Here is a 9,844-nt window from a genome sequence, read left to right on the forward strand (position 1 = left end):
TTATTTAGCGTGCTATTTTTTTCAACAGTATATGTCATACAAATCCTTACGAACCTTTAACGCCCAATTAAAGATTCTCTGCTTTGTGAACTATTTAAGTGTATAATAAGTACCAAACCCTTCTAATGCTCTTCTCTTTATCCCACAAAGAGTAGAAGGTTTAACTTAATACACATGGACTATGATATTCAAAACTAATTATAATGCCATCACAAGATTTATATGAACATCAAAATAAATGCCTATTTAATAAGAATAAGAATGTATAATATAAATGAAATGCCCTAATACAAGTATCTCGTTGGCATTCGAGGGCATAATCCTAACAGAATTTTTCAGTTTAACCCTCTTAGTGTTGGAAGCTTCAAATAGATATAAAATTTATTATTTTGGTTGATGATTTATTTACTATTATATGATTTATTTTATATAGCAGGAGAATCGCAATCACCTGTGACATTTTATATTACTGCTATATGATTTATTATATATATATATATATTTTTAATTGATAATATAATAAATTTAATATTTTTTTTTAATAATATGAATAAGTCACTACCGCTTATATACTTATTAAAAACTCACATTATATTTTGAGAAAAAGTTAAACACTCAATCTCTGATAGTAAAAATAATCTGACAACCATCTCATTATTTCACCTGGTGTTATAAAATACCATTTAAAACAATTGAAAAAATTAAACAAAATCACATGTGGTAGATGATATGCGTGAAATACCACGACAGCCACATAAAATGACAAATTTATAAAAATAAAAAATTTATTAAAAAAATAATATATTTTATATATTATTTTATTATCATGAATGATAGTAAATAAACTTCAAGAGTTCAAAATAAACTAAAATGGAATTCGATGCAACCCAAACTTAAGAATTTTCTTTTTTTTTATAATTTATATATATATATCTAATTTAAAATTTTTACTGGGTACATTACATTTGTTAAAAAAATACAAATCTCAGGAGCTCTGCAAATGTACGGATCTTGAAAGGACATCTAGTAGACACGTGTAAGCGTACATGGTTGACACGTACTGTAAATAACCACACTGAGAAAGCTATACCCTGCCATCCGTATCCTACTTTCAACTCCATTAGATACTAATTCACCTAATAAATAAATAAATGGTAGTAATAATAATAAGCATTAGATCATTTGGTACTTGGCATTAAAAAATTAAAAAAATAAATAATATAAAACAGAGAATGAAAAACAATTGAGAACATGGAGGTGTTGTGGTCCATGGGATTCAGTGAGTGTTGAAAGATAAGGCCAAGACAAACGGACCCGGTTTGGGCGTGTACTCCGGTTAACAATAATAAATAAATAAACAAATAGGACCACGGCACTGAACGTGGAAGAGTAGGACAAGAATGCGACTTGACGAACTGCGTGGCCTATTGAGGTCATCACCATGATAACTATTTATGCGTCATTTCCGTCTCTCGTATGTGCATTGTTGGTATTTTATATTCTTCTATATGGATAAACTAACAAGATAGTCTCTAAAGTGTCTTTTTAAAGAATAATATATATTTAATTACCTATAAGTCTCTCCATATTTTGAAAAATCTTTAAACATCCCTTAAAATAGACTTGGCCATTTTAAACAAAAACTGTAGAATCGAACCGGAACCGAACCATAAAAATCAAACTAAAAGCATGGCAAAACCATAATAGTCCTAAAACCGAACCCTAAACTTTTTATACAAGGTTTGGTTCCGGTTCCAGAATTTGAAAACCGTAGAATAGGCGGTTCAACCTGCGGTTCCAGGTTGAATCAAAATATCAAATTACATATATATTATTATATTATATAGAATAATGTCATGATAAATAATCTGATTAGGTTTGACAGGTAGTAACACATTAGCACCGATTGAACACTTGAAGTCTTGAATCAATTAACCGATAATATAACATTAGCACCTCTCTCTTTTTTATTTTGAACCAATTGATTAGGTCTGATTGGTCTCTATTTTGTTTTAAATTATTAATAATTTATGTTTTTAATAAAAATATTGTATTAAATTAATTTTTGTATTTTTGTGTTCATTTTAATTTGAAATATTGGATTATTTAGTTTAACAAAAAATAAAAAACCCCGAACCGTATGAACAGTCAAAACCGGAACAGTTGAACCGAACCACTTGAACCGAAAGCCGGAGCCGAACCGAACCACCAAGAACCTTGCCTAGGCGACTCGGTTTGGTTCAAGGTTTCTTTTGAACCGAAAGCCGCGGTTCTCGAACCGTGACCATGTCTATATTGAAGTTTGCTTATTCCTCAAAGTCCCTCTTTTTAAATTAATTCCCATCAAATCTGATGGCACTAACGGCGTTAATGGGTCGTTAGCGGGTATGGAAATGTCATCTTTGTCCCTTGTTCAAGTTCCAAAAATCGAGAGGTGGGAAATGGTGAAAAATACCCTCAACTGTCGTTGGAAATCACCCAACGAGTTGGGAACCCGCAGCCCGTAACTGGCTAGGGTGACTCTTGGTGTTATACTTATATGCGTGGTCACAGTGGAAACCTTTCTTCTTATTGTTCTTGTTCTTCTTCTTGGGCCTAGGACTGTGTTCCCCTTGTTCGTTCACCGATGAGCTTGTTCTTCTCTTCACACTCTTTGATTCCCATAAAATCGTGAGCCTTCCTGCAAACAAAAACACAAGCGAAAAGGTAAGGAGAAGTCGGCCGACTTTCATATGCTTTTCGTGTGTATTTTTTTGGATTTCATGTGTAGAATATGACTTTCGGCGGTGTGGATTTCATGCTTTCATGTGTATTATTTTGAGTTTTTGGGTTTTTCTATGTAATATACGTTTCATCTTATGTAAAATATCCTTCTGTTGTGTAACATCTGATCATTTTGTGTAATTTCAATTGAATAGAGAAATGGATACCACTATGGTCAATGCTAGGTGTTACTCGCCCATGTCGTGGAGACGATAGAGGGATTGAAAAAAATGGATGAACAATACGCACTAGCGGATCCTTCACCCGAACCCCTTTATGCACATAATGGACTTGGCAGTCGTGGTTCAAGAAAGAGTGGTGGTGGATGCGCTGCTCCGTATATATGATGGCCAAACCGAAAGGTTTAAGATTGAGTGACGATATCTTGCCATTTTAGGCCCTCGAGGACATCGGCATCGTTATGGGCGCCCCGACACGACCGAATATGCGTAAACCGCAAGTGCATGGGTGTCAAGTAATAATACCCCGGTGAGAGGGTAGTCGAATCCATAGGGAATAGTGCTTAGAACCACCAAGATTGCTATTTAACTAGAATGAAAAATATGTTGAAAGTGATATGAAAAACAAACTCAATGCAAATGAAAAATAAGAAAAGATAAAGGAGCCGCAAGTAAAAAGATAGGGGAGGCAATCGACGATAATTGGGGTACCCGGATATTGTTCCGCCTAGGACAATAGTTTCAAGTGCAAAACCCCCTATTATGCTTTCTAACTAATGCATTAATGAGTCATGGAGATCCTTTAATACATGGTCCCAAATCTAAGGTCAACTCATGCCTAACTCTATACATGTCCCGGGAGGAGAAATTAATTGAATAACCTCTCAACCTCGCACTCGTATAGAATTGCAATGAGTTCTAAGGATTCCAAGTGATAAACCCTATTTCTATATATAGACCTAACCCTTTGGTCCAGGTGAAGGTCCCTAACCACATTAAGCCCTAGGTGCTAAAAATCACTTCAACGCTTCACTCCGGGTTGCACTCGTAACTAAGCCCCAACGGAAGGTCATTCCTTAGCCCATTCACTCTACTATAGCCGCAAAAAACTCTTGGAACGTGGAGGTAGGATTGATCACACCGGAGGGGAAAGGGGATGCTCTGCTACCTCTCGACTCACCCTCTCAACCCTCTCCAATCTAGCTTTGTCTAACTCTCGTGGTGTGTCACTAAATCACAAGAGTTACTAACAAGAACTCTCAACCCTAGTGTCACTCTAGGGGAGTATTCATACAATCAAGTCTAAAAGATTGGAACTCACAGTAATCTGCTACAGTACTCCCCCGCCAAAAACACTCCTGAATCTACTTTTCATCAGGCAACATAAATGGGCACACATTTATGCCGTAGATCGCGTTGCTTCTTCAATAAACGGTTTCATTGGTGAAGATCTTTCTATCATTGCAGAAGTTGGGATACGCTTATGTGATTGACTTTGTACCCCTCCAACTCATTGTAATGGCTTGAATATATGGAGGTTGGCACACATTCACGTATCTTAGAGCCCCACTTGTGTCTTCGCGTTGTTGCTTCTAAGATTCTACTAAATAGTGCGTACACGATCTACTTTTGGCTTTTTTTTCTTAAAACATAGCTTCACAACCCTACATGCGCAAAAGAACACAAATACACATGTATTAGCGCTTAAACCTGATAAAAGTAATGCTCATTGTAAGGAAAGAACACTTCGTATTCTTATCACAAAAGCACTTATCAACGTCCCTTGCGCAGGAGAGATTGTCTCCTTCAAGTACGAGGAGGAAGGGGTTTCATCCGAATTTGAGCTTGCCTACCTGAACAAAATGCACAATCGGCATCTTGATGCCATCAACGATAACCTGTTCAGACTTGTTAGAGGGAAGTTTGGAACGGAGGAGACTTTCGTGAAGCTCCTCGTCGTGTTCTTTATGACAACCGTCTTCTTCCCGAACACCTCCCTCAATGCGCCCACCTTCGTGGCCAGGTATGAGGACTATCTGGAGACTATCGATAACTATGCCTGGGCGCATGCCATTTATAGGTGGCTAACGGACGATCTCCACAAAACGGCAGTACGGGTGCAGCTGCGCTGTCAAGGAAAATACCACAATGCTGGATACCTGAAAGGGTGCTTAATCTCCCTCATTATCTAGTTGTACGAGGTGATCGGAATCGTGAAGAAGAAAGGCGTTGATTGGACACACCATATCCTGTGTCATGACGAGAGTACATTCATCAAGGCGTTATCAATCGATCCACTTTTAAAAATCCCTCGGAAGGGAAAAGAGGTGAGGTTTTTCTTTTAATCTTGTGTAATGTTCAAGTCGTCTAATTTGTTGGTCGGATACCCCTGTGATCATCGTCTCGTCTAATTTGTCATTATTATTACTGTGTAATATTCTTGTTTATTGTATAATATATTAACTTCATGTTTAAGATATTTCTTGTTCGGTGTAATATACTTTATTCCTGTGTAATATACTCTAGTAGTGTTTAATATACTAGCTTTATGTGTAATATCATGCCGTTCTGTGTAATATTAATGTTTAATGTACTATAATATTAGGCTGACATCTTATCTCTTGTTTCCTTTGCAGTTCTATGCTCTTGTCCTAGCCAATGATGAGGAAATTACACTTGTTGGCCGTGGAACAGGAAAGGCCAAGGAAACTTATATGAGGTCGTCCTAATTGGGTGACTTAAAAAAGAAGGCCCGACGGCATTCCCCTCTGAGGAGATCAACAAAGAATAAAGCAGGCCTATTAGTGGAAGAAGGAGAAAAGGATCCCAAGAAGAGAAGTCGCGATTTAGTCGAGAAAACAAGGTAGGGACCATTCCCCTGAAATCAATCTCCCAAAAAGGTCTTGGTGGCGCTTTTGGCGACCGACAGTGCTCGACAGCAGTGCTATGCACCCGTATGTACGAACGCGAAGATAAAGATGCTAGGCGAGACGGGCCCAATGAGCGGATGACGCCGATTGAAGATGTAGTGAATCGTCATGAAGACATCGTCCGTTAGCCTCCTTCTTGTACCCGTCCTCAGTTAGGTATACCTTTCAAAAGGGTTACACAGAAGAATGTTGGGACAAACGACAATGACGACAAGTCAATCCCTGTGGCGGCGACTGAGGCTGAGTACCCAGATCATGCGGTGCTAATAGAAGGTTTAGCAGAAGTTTAGGAGCAGGGCCGGCGGTCACGTTAGAAGGTGAACAAGTGATTGAAGGAGATCCGTCACCGGCCGCTGTAGAAGGAAAAGCTACAGCCCATGAGGCATCTTATGGCAGTCCCACTCGGCGTCCCCAGAAAAGTCCCACTGAGAAGGTCCTTGTAAAGAGGGCCCCCACTGAAAAGGACACCACGAGCGAAGCCCCAGCTAAGGAAAATGCCCCTAAGGAGAAGCCGGTCATCGAGGGCGCCCCCAAGAAGAATGGCCCGCCTTGGGCACAGTCGTCCGAGGAACAGGATGACATACTCCCAGTACAGCAAAAAGAAATGGCCTTGAGGAGAGGCCGGTCATCGATGACCCTCGCACAAAAGCTTGCCCCCTAGTGGCACAGTTGTCTGAGGAGTCGGACGACATATTCCCTACAGCCATGCAGGCCATTGATAATCTCCTTGACACACTTTCAGTTGGGAAAAGTATCAGAAAGAATAACAAAGAACAACTTGTGATCTTATCGTACGAGCATAAGTTGGAAACGCGGCCGTACACTGAGTTACCAATCCTAGCTAAGGCTGATTTCATGCCAAGGAAGAAGACATACCCCGGCTTCACAAGGCTGAAACAACTTGAAAAGTCTGCACTTGATCTCTACCTAAACATTCGCTCGATAGGTAACTTCCTCTTTCTTATGTACATAATTTAGATATGTCGTTTTCATATATATATTTCTGTGTAACAAAATCTTCATCATGTGTAAACTATATAGGTTTCTATGTAATGTTTGTAGCTATTGTGTAATAGTTTTTATTTCCTGTGTAATATATAGAGATCAAGTTTGACCTTAGTGCTTGTGTTTATGTCACAGATCTGTCATATGAAGGGATGAGTATGGGTTTACAACCTGCCACAATCTCTTCGTCTCGCTTGAAGGGAAGGAACAGGTGCCCAATGATGTGGACACCATCCTAGTCCAAATGCTGCGTGAGGAGTTGTTAACAAATCCCAATGCGCATAGGAGGCACGCAATTGTCATTTTGCCGGGCGCTTGCAATGTGGAAGTCGGAATACGCCGCCGATTAGGCACATTGCATGATGGAGGATGTCATCTTCGGCCACAAGAATAAGGAGTTGATTCTTATGCCCATCGTCCTTCATGGGCATTACCATCTGGTTGTCCTTGACATTGTAGGGTAGATATATATGCATTACTCTTCCTTTCAATCACCGACATACGATGCTGATGCTATCAAAATGGTAAGTTAAATCCATACAACAATTCCTCGCGGACAACAATTCTAATGTTTAATATACAATATTGTTAAATGAATGCTAGCAATGTTTGTCTTTCTCTTGAGGTTAACACAGACTGAAACCTGTTTAAGCACCTACCGATGATCCATGTCCGTTCCTGCCTGCAACAAGCATCCGGTAGTGTAGACTGCCCAGTCTTCCTAATGCGTTTCATGGAGCAAATCTTGGACAATGAAATGCTCGACGTCCTGCTAGCGGAAGTCCCATTCCTACAGTTTCAATACGTCGCATGAATCCTAGTAGATGACATTCGAAAAAAATTATTATAACCGAAGATGCAGCAAAGGACATCACGCTGGAATAGAAATCCCAGGACACTACTGTAGTGAATGACTAAGGGGGTGACGACCCGACCCAGGGGGGAAATAACGATGACGCTATCCAAGAGACTGAAAAACAGATTGATGTTGTGGAAGCGCACACCCAGGTGGATGACAAACCTGTAGGAATGGAGGAGACCGGCGCCATTGAGATCGAATAATAGAAGAAAGCTGAGGAAGATGCAGGGAAACCAGTCACTGAAGTCGACGCTGTGCAATACACCGAGGAGGTTCCGTCTGATGTTGTTGTACTCCAATGATACTTGTGTCCTGTCAAACTTTAAGTTTTTTTGGATTTAATTGTGTTCTGTCAAACTTTTCAGATGTTTGTAGGATTTTGAAATTGCGAATGTGAAGTCAAATGAAAAGCAAAAAACAAAAGCATATAATACATAGAAACACCAATATAATACACGAAAACGACTAACAACACATATAAACCTTATATATTTCACACGTACGTATGTATAATAAACATTAAACCACTTATGAGACAAAACTTATATTTTACCTTCATTTGTTTCTTTCCTTAAAAATAAGCATTACAGACAAAAACCCTTTGATGTTAGCACCATTCTTTAGAATATAAGATTTAAACAAAAATATATATATATATATATATATATATATATATATATATATATATATCATATTAAACATTCCGAAAACTTTATGAATGTACATATTACACAAAACACTAGTTCAATAGTTCAATCCGCTATGACTGCGTTATATGACTGCGTTACATGATCAGGGATTGGGTATATAGGTTCATCATACGCACAGTGGTACCATTCCACTATGAAGTAATCGGCCACATAACTGTGCATGTTCGTATCTATTTGCATGATCGCCGCACATGCATGCTTGCATGGGAGGCCATGGACTTCCCATTTTTTGCAAGAACACTTCCAGTTTCGTAGATTGACAGCATTGTTATCATTGTCAACTATTTCGTAAGTGTCAGATGTTGAACGGCCCACCCTCAAGAACCCGCTATCTTCAATAATTAGTTCAACCTTTTTGTGCATCTCCGGACAAAGATGGGTATCCCACCTGCTCGATTGTGCGCATCTATTAGCTATCATATTCATAAGTTTGAACTTGTGCTCATACACTTTCACTTAGTATAATCCATGTGTGCAGAAAGGATTTCACAGAAAATAACCCAATATTATACAAAAAATATGTATAATAGACAACCATTGCATGATTTTACACAAAAACGGAGAATAATATGCAGAAAAGACAATATTACACGGGTAATATAATGTAATACACATAAATACCGTAATTTTACACAAAAATAAAGTATAATACACGAGAAGTAAGGAGAATTATACACGAAAGCTTACCTTATTGTGTCAGCCAGGCTTGTCACCGGTAGATGGCGTGCCTCTTTGATTTAGGTGTTGAATGACTCTGCCACGTTGGAGTACATCTCACACCAATGCATACCCTTAAATAAATAATTAGCCCAGTGATCAACATTTAACTTGTACAGTAACCAATCGTGTGCCTCCCGCGATGTCATCGCAAGTTTGGTAATGGTATCATCAAACTCTTTGCCTGTGTAAACATACGCAATTTTGACAAGTATAGCCCAACATTTCTCTCGTAATGTTTTGCCAAGTTTAGCGTTTGTTTTCATGAAGTTTGCCTCCAAATGTCGTAGGTAATAACCATGTGGCGATAACGGGAACACTCTTACAATCGAGTTTATAAGGCCCTTCGACCGATCCGATATGAAAGTAATAATTTCACAGTAGTCGTCTTCACCGTATATTGCCTCATCAAGTATACCGAGAAACCAGGTCTAGTTGTCTTGAGTTTTGTTGTCGACAATAGCAAATGCCACATGGAAGATACCTTCATTCCCGTCTTTTCTAGCTGTCCCCAATATATTCCCACCGTACTTGCCGAGCAAATGAGTTTCGTCAACAAATAACAATGGTCTACACGCTTGTTTTGTCAACAAATAACAATGGTCTACACTCTTTTTTGAAACCAACCAAAGAAGCACGAAAAGAGAAGAAAGCTCGTTTGAATCGCTCCCCATTCTTCTTAACTGTGACAATGCTTCCTGGATTCATCTCCGCTACCTTATTGGCGTACCACAACAATAAATCGTAGCTACTCACCTTACTACCATGAATAACAGACAGGGCGACCTCCCTAGCCATCCATGCATGCTTGTATGGTAATTGCATGCCGTGTTCTCGAAAGATGTCTTTCTGTATATCGATGGGTTTATACAATGGTCATTCCTTCATTCTCTGTATAAT

The sequence above is a fragment of the Dioscorea cayenensis genome, chromosome 16 (assembly GCF_009730915.1).
Source record: "Dioscorea cayenensis subsp. rotundata cultivar TDr96_F1 chromosome 16, TDr96_F1_v2_PseudoChromosome.rev07_lg8_w22 25.fasta, whole genome shotgun sequence".
Taxonomy (NCBI): domain Eukaryota; kingdom Viridiplantae; phylum Streptophyta; class Magnoliopsida; order Dioscoreales; family Dioscoreaceae; genus Dioscorea; species Dioscorea cayenensis.